Source organism: Dasypus novemcinctus, chromosome 16 (genome assembly GCF_030445035.2).
Source record: "Dasypus novemcinctus isolate mDasNov1 chromosome 16, mDasNov1.1.hap2, whole genome shotgun sequence".
NCBI classification, from domain to species: Eukaryota; Metazoa; Chordata; class Mammalia; order Cingulata; family Dasypodidae; genus Dasypus; species Dasypus novemcinctus.
In genome coordinates, this window is record NC_080688.1 from 2,343,506 (window position 1) to 2,358,881 (window position 15,376).

General features: G+C 36.8%; 1 non-coding gene across 1 annotated transcript; it reads left to right on the top strand.

Moving 5' to 3' along the window:
* The first annotated feature begins 367 nt into the window (after nucleotides 1-367).
* On the top strand, nucleotides 368-500 carry LOC111760818 (U11 spliceosomal RNA). Its single transcript, XR_002794403.1, has one exon. It is a non-coding gene; the product is annotated as a U11 spliceosomal RNA (small nuclear RNA).
* The last annotated feature ends 14,876 nt before the right edge of the window (nucleotides 501-15,376 follow it).

Genomic DNA, 15,376 nt, shown 5'->3' on the forward strand with positions numbered 1-15,376 from the left:
TTCTAAATTATTACATATTCTATTTGTAATTTTTAAACCTGTCAGTACTATTTCATCTTCCTACTAATTGAATTTGGTAATATTAGATTTCATTTTTCAAGAAATTTTGGATCATAGAGGGCTTCATCTATGGCAGAGAAGAGCTCTGTTGTGGTTTGTCATTGAAGGGGAATAAAGGGATTGAAGGGAGTTCTCCAGGGGATGCATATAGTGTATATAGATATTTTCTGATGTTCATTGGTTATTGTTATAGTGGATAGAGTTACACATGACAACTGAGGGAATGTGTAATTCCCAACCTGGGGAGCTCAGTCACATTATCCAATGAAACAGCAACAATCCCCTAAGTACAAGGACAAAGACCACCAAAAAGGGCTTCTGTTGTGAGTGGCACATGTAGGGCGCCTGACTTGCTCTTCGTGCGGAATCGACATCAAGAGATTTCGGAAGCATAATTTTTGTTGCTTGGGCAGCTGGTGATCGTTGGTCCCAGCGTCCTTGTAGGGAAAAAAAAAAAAAAGGACAAAGACCAGTGAAGAAGAATGGTCCAATGATGGGCCCTTGATTCTGATGACTATGCTTATGAGCCTGTGTGCTTAAAAGTTCAACTAGGCCTTGAGCTGCAGGGTGCCTAAGAGTTACCTCCTGAGAACCTCCATGTTGCTTAAATGTGGTCATTCTCTAAGACAAACTCGGTATGTAAATGCATTCCCTTTCCCCAGTGTGGGACATGACTCCCAAGGATGAGCCTTCCTGATGCCAAGGGATTAATATCATCACCAGCTGTTGATGCAACTTGAAAAAGACCTTGAATAAAAGGGGAAAATGGTAAATGCAAATGAATTTATATTGCTAAGAGACTTCAAAATGAGTCAGGAGGACATCAGAGGTGTTGTGCTTATGCACATCTCAGCAGGACCCCAGAGAAGCCAAAGTAGATACAACCCCAGGTACTGGTGTTCATGAGGGTTATAGACACACAGGTTCAATGGCCATGAGATATTGCTCTGGAGTTCAGTGACTTGGCAGTGGGCCTACTTTGGAATTTGTGCTCCTGAATGTGATGGAGTGGGACTTAGATGTGACCTCTTTACTGAGGCCTCTTCTGTCACTTTTACTGAACATGTGGTTGGTCTGGGGTTTGTGTATGCTCAGGAGACCTAAATCTCTCAACTTTCTATGTACCAGTTGGAACTCAAAGAAACTCAGCAGAGTTGCAACACCTTCTCTCCAATTTGTTGATCTCACCCAGGTCAGCTGATGGGGAAGTGAGAATGGTCAACCAACACACCAGATAACTGAGAGTGTCTACAACTACAAGCAGGAGAATCACATCAATCAGCCATGTGGTACCTTAGCCCCCTCTTGATTTAGAGATAGATTGGATATCATCATCCCAGGGTCCACAAGATGGGGGAATATAATATGGATTGGAGTGGACTTTCCGGTATTCTTCTATAGAAATGTTGTGACTTTAGCAATGGAAGTAATTGTATTATTGATGTGGAAATGGTGGCCACAGAAGTTTCTGAGGACAGGGAAAGGGAGGAAGAGATGTGATATAGGACATTCTTGGGACTTGCAGTTGTCCTGAATGATATTGCAGGGGCAGATGCAGGACATTATATCCTGCTATAACCGACTGAAAGGACTGGGGAAAAATGTGAACTACCATGCAACCTATGGTCCATGCAGTGTGGCAGTGCTCCAGGGTGTATTCACCAAATGCAATGAATGTGCCTTACCGAGGAAAGTGGATGTTGATGTAGGAGAAGCTGGGGGAGGGTGGAGTGGGCTATATGGGAACCTCTTAAGATTTTTAATGTAACATTTTGTGTGATCTATTTATTTTAAAAAAGACAATAAAAATAAATTTTAAAAAACATGATGGAGGAATATGGTATGGATTAGAATGGAATTACTGATATTCTACTATGGAACTATTGTGAGTAGTAATGTAAGAAAATGTAGCACTGATGTGGAGAAAGTGGCTTCGGTAGCTGCTGAGGGTAGGGAGAGGGAAGAAGAGATATGATGTGGGGACATTTTCAGGACTTGGAGTTGTCCTGGGTGGTACTTCAGGGATGGATGTTGGACACTGTATGTTCTGCCATGGCCCAATGTGTGGACTGTGGGAAAGTGTAAACTACAATGTAAACCATTAACCATGTGGTGCAGCAGTGCTCCAAAATGTATTCACCAAATGTAATGAATGTGCCACAATGATGAAAGAGGTTGTTGATGTGGGAGGAGTGGGTTGAGGGGGTGGGGGGTATATGGACATCTCTTATATTTTTTAATGTATCTTTTTAAAAAAATAAAGAGAAAAAATAAGCAGGCAGAAAATGAACACCATTTGCAGGAGGCAATTGAGGTTCCAGTCATCAGCTGGGCACAGCTTACCTTGGTTATGATGAGGGTGTAATGAAAGTGGAACATATGGCCACATACCGGTCATAAGCCATGAGGGTAAGTAGGAAGGCCTTGATCCCTGCCAGAGCTATCAGGAAATAAAACTGGAAAAGACATCCAGCAATGGAAATGCTTTGTTTCTCAGAAGAGAAGTTCTCAACCATCTCGAGAATAATAGCTGAAGAGCAGAATATGTCTAAGAGGGACAGATTTGTCAAGAAGTAATATATGGGTATGTGCAGATTTTTCTCAGTCCTAATGGCCAGGAAAATGTTGCAGTTCCTCTACAAGGTGAACTGATAGATCACAGCAAAAAACAAAAAGAGAGGATAGCACACCTGGTGAGGTCAGAGAGCACTAAGAGGAAAAACTCCTCAACGGTGATGAAATTGTAGATGTCCATCTCCTCTCTCCACACAGGTCTTTCCGGAGCAAATGAAACAAACATACAAAGGTTAGGGCAAAAAGTCTAAGAGCCTATTGAAGATCAACACGTTCAAATTAGTTTGGTTCCACTGAGGATGAATTGTGTTAGCTCTATTTCCACCAGATCTCAAATTATTAGAAATACTGATAAAAAATATCCCATCATTTATGATAGTTATAGAAATTCACCTCAGTTCTTTAATAAGAAGTTGAAATTCCTGTTGAGCCTTCCAGGAGCCTTTGTTTTTGCACGTTTCAGTGAAAGTTAGTGGAACAACTCCAACATCTGCTTAGGCACTTTCCATTTTTGCCTTGTATTATCTCATTGATTATATTTTATGAATTGCCTAAACATTAAGTTATATTAAGAGAGAAATTGTATATTATTCTTGAAGGTAAATTTTAATGATGGTGGGAAATGCCAGGCACATAATGAAAGATTGATATGTAATTTTTCTCAGTGAAATATGAATGAACTCTGCATTACCTGATTTGACAAAATGTTTCTATTGGAAAGGAATAAATATGTCAATAATTCCTTAAAAAAAAGAAATCAATAATTGAGGGAGAAATGGAAAATTCACCAATATGTGGAAACTAAATAACAATACTCTGAAATAACCAATGGATCAGAGAATCAATCAACAGAGAAATTATGAACTATCTTGAGGTGAATGTAAATGAAAACACAGCAAGCATATATTCATGGGATGCAGCAAAGAAAGTGTTGAAGGAAAAATGTCTAACTCTAAATGCTTATATTAAAAAAGAAGAAAGGTTTCCAATTAGACACCTAACCTCTCAACTAGATGGTCAAGATAGTGAATAGCAAAATAAACTAAAAGCAAGAAGAAGAAATCAATATAACCAAATTTTTTTCTTAAAAAGAAAAAATGGCAACAACTTTAGCTACACTGATAAAGAAGAAAATAAGACAGGGACACGTAACTGACAATTAAAATGGGAACATTACCACTATTATATAAGAAATAAATAAAGACTGTAAGTAGATATTAGGAAAAACCTTGAGCCAACAAATTAGATAACTTAGATGAAATGGACAAATTCCTAGAAACAAACTACTTACACTGTATCAAGAAGCAAACAAATAACCAGTACAGAGACAGAATCAGAAATCAAAACCTCCCAACAAAAACAAAATTATCTCACCACAGGTCTTCACAGGGGAATTTTATCAAGCTTTTCAAGAACTGCCACCTATCCCTATGAAACTCTTCCAAAAAATTGTAGAAAAGTGAAAAATCCTTTTCTCATTCTATGAGGCCAACATACCACTCACATCAAATCCAGACAAACAAACTAAAAGAAAATAAAATTATAGACCAAAAACTTTTATGGTATTGTGGCAAAAATCCTCAACATAATACCAGCAAAGTGCATATAAAAGGAATTATTCACCAAAATCAAGTAGGACTTGCAGTACATACAGCTACATACAGAAATTCCTGAAAAATCCACAACAGAGCTCCTAGAACTAATAAATGAATTCAGGAAATTGGTGAGGTAGAAGAGCAACACCCCAAAATCAATAATATTTCTATACATTGTTAAATGATCAACTGGAAGAGGAACTCAAGAAAAATACTCCATTTACAATCAAATATTTTGAAATATATCCAACTAATGCTATAAATGACTTCTACACAGAAAGCAAAATGTTGCTAAAAGAAATCAAAGAAAGCCTAAATAAATGGAAGGACATTCCATATTCTTGGATATAAAGTCTAAATATTAAGATATCAAATCTGTAAAAGTGATTTACAGATTCAACACAATCCCAATCAAAATTCAAACAGCTTACTTTGCCCAACCTGTAATATATATATATATATATATATATATATATTTGACATTTTGTCAAACCAGGTAATACAGGTTAGGCAAAGTAAGCTGTAATATTTTAAAAAGTAAACATTATATATATATATATATATATATATATATATATATATATATATATATATATATATATATAATATATATATATAAAATGGGATTGTAAATGACCTTGAATATCCAAAGCCATCTTGAAAAAGAGATAATAGGTGGACAACTGCCACTTCTCAATCTTAATCCATGGTGCCAGGGAAGATCAACCCTGGGAGTTATAACCCACATGTGTGTGTGTGTGGGGGGGGAATTCAGTGAGTTTATTTGTAGAGTTTGACTTGAAAAGAGGCCACATTTGAGTAGTATGAAAGTTTTCAGGCCATAACTCTTAGGAATTAATTATATTTGGCTTAGTTTCATTATTGTATGGATAAGGTTCAAAACTGCAAATTGCAGTAATCACAACGTCATGGTACTGACAGAGGATAGATTATAAAACAGTGGAATTAAATTAAGAGTTATGAAATCAACCCTTATGTATATGGCTAATTGATTTTTACAAGGTTGCCAAGTCCAATAAATTGGGAAGCAATAGTCTTTGCATCAAAATTTGCTTAGAAAATTGGATAAGCATACGCAAAAGAATGAAGGTGGACCCTCACCATGTACATTAAAAATCAACTCAAAATCGGTCAAAAACCTAAATATAATAGTCAGAACCATAGGATTCCTAGAAGAGAACATAGGGAAGCATCTTTAGGTCCTTGTGTTATGCAGTAGTTTCTTAATAATTTTATTTTATTTTAAAGAAACTTCCAATTATGCAAATGTTACATAACAGTATGGGGGATTCTCATATACTCCATCCCCTCCATTTCCCACAATTTCCCACAATAATTTAGATTACATAAGTGGTACATAGAAAATATAGGATATATCCATATGCCCCACTCCCTCCTTTCCTACTCTTTCCCACATTAACAACATCCTTCATTAGTGTGGTAAATTGTTAAAATTGATGAACACATATTGAAACATTGCCACTAACCATCAATTATATTTTACATTATAGTTTACACTGTCCCACACGATATTGTAAGTTATGACAAAATATATAATAGCTTGCATCTGTCATTGCAACATCATTCAGGATAATTCCAATGTCCCAAAAATGCCCCTTTATTACACCTATTTTTCACTTTCCCTCCCCTAAAAGTCTCTGGTGGCTGCTGCCTTTATATCAATGATACCAGCTCTTGCATTGATAGAATAGCAATGTTTATAGTAGAAAAACAGAATGTCTACTTTACTTCATTGTTCAATCCCCAATACTTAGAATTTGGGGATGGTGATGTCCACTCTGCCTCTAATTGAGAGGAGGCTTAGATCCCACTAGGAAGATAGATGGAGCTTTCTTGCTTATAGTTGCAGACTGCCTCTGTTCTTTGGAATGGGTTTTGTCCATCATGATTAATTTGTCCTGGATTAGTCCAATGAACTGGAGAGTAGCTGTTGCAACTCTGCTGAGATTCAGAGTCCAACTGGCACATAGATGGACCAAATATTTAAGTCTCTTGAACATAGACATATCAAGTGTAATACTAACTGTAGGTTTAAATGGAACAGGTAGAAGAGCCAGGTGTAGTAAAACCCCAAATGGGACCAATTCTATCACACTGGGAAGCATAAATTCCAAGATAAGTCCCACGAGCAGGGTCATATTTTATAGCCAAAGCCAAATCAACAAAATAAAACATAACAAATGGCACCATATCAGAATTAAACACTTTTGGTGACTTCTAGGAATATGGCATCAAAGTAGGTAGACAGAGCTCAACTCTCTCAAAAAAAAAAAATAAATGGAGATAAGGCATAAAGTTACCTGAAGGAGGTACTTTGGGGATCTGCAGGCCAGGAGAGTACTGTGCATCATCCAGGAAGCAGAGAGACTGAGAGACAAAGATGACAAAGGTAAACCATGAGTTATTCACCCCATGACTGGGAACAGCACATGTACACCACCCCAAATGCAAACCAACTTGGTATAATCCCTGGCCCACTGCTGCCAACTGAATGGGAAAGAACATTACATGAGAGGAGAAGGAGTTTGGTGGAGGGCAGAGAGTAGTTTGTATTCAGTGATTTTGGAGAGCTGAGTCTTCTTTGAAACACAAAAGAGACCCCATCTAGCAATGAAGTGACCCTAGAGAGAGGGAGGTGGGGATTTTCTGATCAGGCAGGTTGTCACATTCAGCCACACTGGGAGAGAGAACTAAATGAGTGAGGATGAAGGTGGAAACAGTCGCATTACCAGACTGGAAGAGAAGGAAGCCAAAAGAGAAAGCATGATGTTAGAAGCCCAACTTGCCTTAATGAAAAGGGGTAGGGAGAGCCTCTCAGAAGCCTACTGTGTCTGTGGGGTGGGTGTAGCTCTATGTAAGAATGTCTGCTACACATATACAAGACACCTGGTTGATTCCTGCCACTGCCTAAGAGGTGGAATCCAGAGACTAATCCATCAGGTTGCCAGGAACCAAGCTGGCACCTTAGAACAGGAAATATAGAGACAGAATTTTCCTTTTTATATTTTGTATCTATTATTTCATATTTTTTTCTGTATTTTAATCCCTGAAATGGGGTACTTCACTTGTGGAGGGTGGGCTGGAGGGTGACTGAATGATGAGCACCAGTATCCTGAGATATTTCCTAGGCCTAAAAGGGATGCCTGTCTTTCAAGAGTTGTTTTTGTTTGTTTGTTTATTGTCTTTTCCCTTTCTTTGTTTCCTTTTTTCTTTTCCTTAATTTTTCTACTTAGATTCTTTATTTTTTTCCCTCAATTTTCCATAATTCATTACTTTTCTTTTTTAAAAAATATAAACATGCCATTTTTTTATTATTTGAAGTGAAATCATCTTGAGTTTTTCAAATCATATTGTGCATGCATATTTGATATTTTTGTAAAAGTTTTTAATTTTTATTTTTAAGTTACATTACATAAATCTATTTAAAAATATAGAGAATCCCCTCATGCACATCTCCCACACTTTTCCACATTAACATCATCCCTCATTATTGTGGTACATTCATTGCAACTGATAAACACATTTTTGTAGCATTGCCATTAAGTATGAATTAGTTTACATTTTAGTTTGCAATTTCTCCTACACAATTTTGCAAGTTGTGATTTACAAAAAAAGTGTACTTCTTTGTCTCTTACAATAGTTTTGCATTTAAGTCTAATTTGTCCATTATTAGTATAGCTACTCTTGCCTTTTTTGTTTGTTTGTTTGCTTGTAAAATTGTTTTCCAACCATTCGCTTTCATCTTCTTTGCATACCTGGGTTTAAGGTCAGTTTCTTTCTTTTTTTTTTTTAATATTTATTTATTTATTTATTTCTCTCCCCTTCTCCCCCCACCCTGATTGTCTGTTCTCTGTGTCTATTTGCTGCTTCTTCTTTGTCTGCTTCTGTTGTTGTCAGTGGCACTTGAATCTGTGTTTCTTTTTGTTGCATCATCTTGTTGTGTTAGTTCTCTGTGTGTGCAGTGCCATTCCTGGGCAGGTTGCAGTTTCTTTTGCGCTGGGCAGCTCTCCTTACAGGTCACACTCCTTGCGCGTGGGGCTCCCCAACGCGGGGGACACACCTGCATGGCAAGTCACTCCTTGCGCACATCAGCACTGCATATGGGCCAGCTCCACATGGGTCAGGGAGGCCTGGGGTTTGAACCGCAGACCTCCCATTGGTAGACGGATGCCCTTACCACTGGACCAAGTCCACCACCAAGGCCAGTATCTTGTAAAGAGAATATATATGGATCATATTTCCTTATCCATTCTGTCTGTGTCTCTTGATTGATCAGTTTAATCCATTAAAATTCAATGTTATTGCTATCAAAGAATTAGTGTCCTTAACCATATTTTGTTTAGGTTTATGTATGACATATATTGTACTTTACACTCATTCAACCTTTTCTCATTTGGTTTTCATTTTTTCTTTTTCTCTGTTTTTCCTTTTTTTCTTATGTTCACAACATTTCAGACTTTTACTTTATCTTATTTTCTCTATTTTTTTATCTTGTTTTATTTTTTGTTTGAACTTGTTTATACTTATTCTTTTGGATTTTTTATACTTTCTTGATCTTATTTATTTTCTTGACTCTTGCATGGTTGTTTTTCTATCATTTTATTATGTTTATTATTCTTTTTCTCTTCTTTCTTTGTGTTTCAATTGTCTTAATATTTTTTTTCAAGGGAACCCAGACAACTACAGAGATATAAAATAAAAGGAAACAAATGTCAAAAAGAATCTTACCATAAAACAAATCAAACAAAATAATACCCTGGAGTCGAAAGAGAAGCTAACCATCCAAATAAGGCCATCAGGATAAACAGATACATAGATATAATTTTTTTTAAAAGTCATACTAAGAAACAGGAAGACATAACCCAGTCTATTGAACAAACCAAGAAACAAGAGGAAATGCAGAATGTGGAACAACTAATCCAGGATGACCAAATAAATTTCATGAATCAACTTAATGAAGTGAAGAATGAGATTAAGGATATTAAGAAGAAACTGGGAGAACATATTAAAATATTGTATGCATACAAATAAAGATAATGGATATGATGTCAATAAATGGTACAAAGTAAGAAATAAAAATATGCTGGTAGCATATAACAGCAGGTTTCAACAGGCAGAAGAAAGATGTATTGTTATTAAAGATTATGCATCTGAAATCAGAAAGATAGTAGAAGAATAGATAAAAATATAGAAAAAAATCCTGCAGGGATTCAAGGAATTGAATTACAACATGAAAGCTCAGACATACACATTATAGTCATTCTATGTGGAGAAAAGAATGAAAAGGGGATAGAAGAAACATTGGTGGAAATAATGGTTGAAAAGTTCCCAACTCTTTTAAGGGATGTATGCGTACATGTCTGTATTAGCCAAAGGGGTGCTGATGCAAAATACCAGAAATCAGTTGGTTTTTATTAAGGCTATTTATTTGGGGAAGAAGCTTACAGATACTAGGCCATAAAGCATAAGTTACTTCTCTCACCAAAGTCTATTTTCACATGCTGGAGCAAGATAGCTGCTGGTGTCTGCAAGGGTTCAGTCTTCCTAGGTTCCTCCCTTCCAGGGTCTTGCTTCTCTCTGGGTTCAGGGTTCCTTTCTTCCTGGGCCTTGCTTCTCTTTCTTCTGTGAGCTTTCTTCCCAGGGCTCCAGCATAAGGCTTCAGCATCAAACTCTGACATCAAAACTCCAACATCAAAAACCCTCAACTCTGTTCATTGCCATGTCTTTTATCTGTGATTTCCCAACCACCAAGTGGTGGGGACTCAATGTCCTAATGACATGGCCCAATCAAAGCCCTAATTGTAACTTAATCATGCCCAGGTACAAACCAGATTACAAACATAGCCCATTATCTATTTTTGGAATTCATAACCATATCAAATTGCTACAATGTCCAAGAATTCATACCAAAAGTATGCATCTTAACAGTATTACCTCAAAATTTATACTTATCAAATTGTCCAATTCTCAGGACAAAGAGAGAATACTGATAGCAATAAGAGAAAAGAGATCCATCACATACAAGGGAAGCTCAATATAATAAAGCACTGAATTCTCATCTGAAACCATGGTGGTAATAGGCAGTGGTATTACATACTTAAGGGCTATAGAAAAACATTTCAGTCCAAAGTTGAGGGATATGAGGGCGATTTCAAAATAGTCACAGATAAAGAGAAATTAAGAGAGCTTGATAACAAGAAACTTGTCCTTCATAAACTGCTAAGGGGAGTTCTGCAGGTTGAACAGAAATAAAGAGGAGAGAGAGGGTTGAAGGAAAGTGTAGGAAGGATAATTATTGGCATGAATATCTTTTAAAAAAGAGAAATAAAAATGACGTATGAAATATATAAACCTAAAATTTATGGCTTATGTAGTGTGAAGGTAACAAAATTGAATATTCCATGGATTAAACTCTCTAATCAAGAGACACAATTAGGCAGAATGTTTAAGGAATTTTGACCCTCATTTTGTTGTCTGCAAGAAACTCAGTTTAGATGTAGGCATGAAAGGATGTTATATGTGTAGATCGGAAAATGATTTTACAGGAAAAAATAATGAAAAAATGGCTGGATCAGCTGTACTAATTTTGGCAAAATAACCTCTAAATGCAAAACACTATAAGAGAAATGATGAACTCTATATGTTTTTAAAAAGTGGTAATCTATCCAGAAGAATGAACTGACATTTATGCTCCCAACCTGGTTGACTCAAGTACATGGGGCAAACATTGGAAAAACTAATTGGAGAAATATATATCTCTACAATTATAAAGGAAAATATTAATACTGCATTAGGACAATTAGATAATCTTGACAGATGGTCAAAAAAGAAACAGAGACCTTTAATGGTATGTTAGTAGATCTAGATCTAAAATATATATACAGAACATTACACACACATTATTGGATATGTATTCTTCTTGAGTGCACATGGATCATTTGCCAGGACACACCATGTGCTACATCACAAACAGCTCTCAACAAAATCAGAAAAATTGAAATTGTACAAAGTAATTTCTCTGATGACTATGGAATGAAGTTGATAACCAGTAGCAGACAGAGAAACAGATTAGGCACAATGATACTGAAGTTTAAAAACTCATTCTTAGGTAATCAGTGGATCAAGGAGGACATTGCAGAAGAAATTAGTAACTACCTTGAAATGAATGAATATGAGAACACAACGTATCAAAACCTATGTGATGCTGCAAAAACAGGGCTAAGAGGGAAATTTTTAGCCATAAATGCCCATATTAAAAAATAAGAATATGCTAAAATCAAAGACTTAACTGCACAACTGAAGGAATTAGATAAAGAAAAACAAACTATTCCAAAGCAAGCAAACAAGGAAATAAAGATTAGAACAGAAATAAGTGAAACTGAGAATAAGAAAATGCTAGAAGAAATTAACAAAATGAAAACCTGCCACTTTGAGAGGATTTAAAAAATTGTCAAACCCTTAGCTAGACTATAAAAGAAAAAAGAGAAGATGTAAATACATAAAATAAGAAATGAGGAAGGGGATATCACCCTGATCCCACAGAAATAGAGTATCTTAAGAGGATATTTTGAAAAGTCATATTCAAAATGACAGACAATTGGAAGAAATGGACAAATTGATAGAACAGAGAAGCACTCTACAGTTATAAAACAAGAAATTGATGAAAAAAAAACATTAATCAGAAGTAACAAGATAGAATTAATCATCAAAATCTCCCAACTGGGAAGTGGCTGTGGTGCAATCATTTGGGCTCCCATCTACCCTATGGGAGGCCCTGGGTTCATGTACAAGGGTCTCCTCCTTGTGAAGGTAGGCTTGCCCACATGCTGTGGAAAGCTGTCAAGCCCACAGGTGCCACGGAGTGCCACCTGGTCTGCAAGCACTGTGGGGAGCTGGCTCAGCAATGTGATGCAACAAAAAAGGAAGACAAGCAACAGTGTAGAAGAGTGCACAGCAAAGAGACACAGAGATCAGACAGCAAAACAATCCACAAAGGGGGGGGAGAATAAGTAAAAATAAATACAGACACAGAAGAACACACAGTGAATGGACACAGAAGGAAGACAGCACACAAAAAAGCCACAAGGGGGGATAAACAAACAAACAAACAACTCCCAACTAAGAAGAACGCTATAACAGATTGCTTCACAGGTGAATTATATTAGTCATTCCAGTAGGAACTAACACCAATTTTTCTTAATCTCTTCCATAAAGAGAACTGGAAGGAACACTGCATAACTCATTCTGTGATGCCAACTTCACCCTAATAAGAAAGTCACATAAAGATGTCACAAGAAAGAAAAAACAGAGACCAATCTCTCTAATGCATATGGATGCTAAAATCCTCAACAAAATATTTCATAATCATATTCAACACATATCAAATGAATTATACACCATGAGTAAGAGGATTTCATCCCTGGTATGTAAGGATGTTTCAACAAAAGAAGAGAAATCATTGTAATAAACCATATAAACAGACCAAAAGAAAAAAATCATAATATGTCTGTTGAGGCCAAAAATGCATTGGATAAAATGCAGCAACATTTCTTGATCAAAAAAAAAAAAAAAAAAAAACTACACTTAAAGTGATAGGAATAGAAGGAAATTTCCTCAACATGATGAAAGTTGTATATGAAAATCCCACAGCCAACCTCATACTCAAAGGTGAAATATTAAAATCTTTCCTGCTAAAATCTGGAACAAGTGGACAAGGATGCCACTGTCACCACTCTTATTACATTGTGTTAGAAGCACTTGCTCAAGCACTTAGACAAGAGAAAGATATAAAAGTATATAAATTGGAAAAGAAGTTAAAATTTCACAATGCAGAAGACATGATCCTATACAAAGAAAGCCTTGATAACTCTACAACAGAGGTGATAAATGATTTCATTAGATTTTCAGGATATACAATTGTTCAAAAATCAGTTGCATTTCTTTACACCAATAATAATCAATTTGAGGAGGAAATAAAAAATAAAATTCCATTTACAATAGCAACTAAAAGAATCAAATACTTAGTGTAGCAGTTTGGTATTGTTTATGAATTGCAAAAATAGATATTGTTGGAAACTGAGGCACAGTAGCCTCTCAAGGAGAGACGTGCTGTCTCCATGCTCATGCTGTCTCCATGACTACACTTACAACCTAAGGAATGCAGTGATTGGGAGTTCCAGGCAAAAGGGCTGAAACTGTTAAAGGCTGAAAGAAAGATGAGCTCATACCTTTTGTAATGTATAGAACACTTAGACTTTGTACCTTGAGATAAGGTTTTTTTCTAAAATTCCTTAGACTATAGGTAATGCTGATAGTTAATGTGTGTTGCTCCTTAATGTCAGGTACGCTATGCTAATGCTAATGTTTATGCTTAATGGCACGTAGACTGCTGTGGTCCTGCTTGTAGACACGTACACTGTGGTATATAAAGAGCCCCTTGTAATCAATAAAGTTGTCTGATGAGTCTCTACTCGCAGATCCCCTGATCCCAGCTCTCTCGTTCTTTTTCTGTTTCATTCTCCCTTCTCTCTTTGTCTTTCATTCCCGATACTCTTTGGGTCCATAGGCTCCAACAAGATATTGATGTGGGCTATGGGTGGAGGGCTCTGTGTCTCTTCAGAGATAATAACTAAGTTGTTTGACTTGTGGGTGTGGAGCGGTGGGAGGCTGCAGTCCTGCCCTTAGGGACAGTGGCGGGAGGCTGCAGTCCTGCCCTTAGGGACAGTGGCGGTGGCTCCAGTCCCGGGGAAATGTTTAACAGTGCAAGGGCTATAAACTTTGGGTATTTAGGGGAAATGCAAAAACCAAATACGCTAAAGGCTTATCTAGAATGTCTGGAGTCCATGCTAAAAGCTTACCTAAGATGTGGAAGATATATGCTAATTGAAGCCTATTGAGAACTGAAACAAAGGGACCATTTGGCCTTTCCTCTCTGTATAAAAGACGTTTGAAAATCTTGTTCAGGGCTCGGGATTCAAACTGAAAGCTCCCGAGTCCGGCCGGCCGTCAATAAAACCATTTTTCCTTCTCAAAATCATTCCTGAGTCCTGGCCTCTCTATACTCAAATAATTGAACTTCTCTTAAATTCCACAACAATATCACATTTTGTTTATAATCTGGTCTTTCCTCTGGGTTTATTAAATTGTATTAGATTCAGAGGTTTCACTTTTACTTTATTAAATCAAGATTGAGGCTTTTATTTGACCATGTCATTACTGCATGCAGGGTTGAGTCACCACACCCTGGGTAATGATAAAACAGACTCTCATGTGGAGGTAAATGCATGGAGAAGGAGAACACAGAAGCAGATATGCAGGAAGAGAGAGTGCTCCATAAATACAGCCCCAGGAAGAGAGATGAGCCTGATAATCTATAGGTGACCTAGAGAAGTGAACAGAGCAGCTGAGCTCAGAAAGAAATGAGCCCCAGGGAGGGAGATGAGCCTTATGGCTAGTCTTCAGCTGAGATCAGAAGAATCTGGGGTCACAGAGCCTCAAGAGGAAGGAGGAAATGTGAACCCTTGCAGACATTACCTTCCCTCTTGCATCAACATGTGTCAACAGACTTTGGGTAAATACATTTTATAAAAGCCAACAGAGTTCTAGTACTTGCATAAACCCCTCTTTGGCTGACTAATAAACCGAGGAATAAACTTTACTAAAGATTTAAAGACTTTCATGCAGAAAACTACACAATATTATTAGAATAAATCAAAGAAGAACTACAAAAATGTTTATGGATTGGAAGACTAAACTTCCAGATGTCTGTGCTACCCAAATTGATTTTCAGTTCAAAATAATCCCAAGAAAAAAAGACAATGGCATTTTAAATTTACTTAGAAAAGATAACTTTGAAATATATTTTGAAGGGCAATAGGTCCCAAATAGCCAAAAAACTAATTGAAAAAGATAAACAAAATTGGAAGAATCACACTGTTTAACATTAAAACATACTACAAAGCTACAGAGGTCAAAACTACATGGCATTCAATGTCTGCAGGGGTGGAATTTAAGACGAGATGGTGGTAAGTATGAACACAAAGAAGAGATAAAAGGGGGGCAAGGGGTTGCCTTTGGTTGGGGCTTTGCGGGTTTGAGGGTGGCTG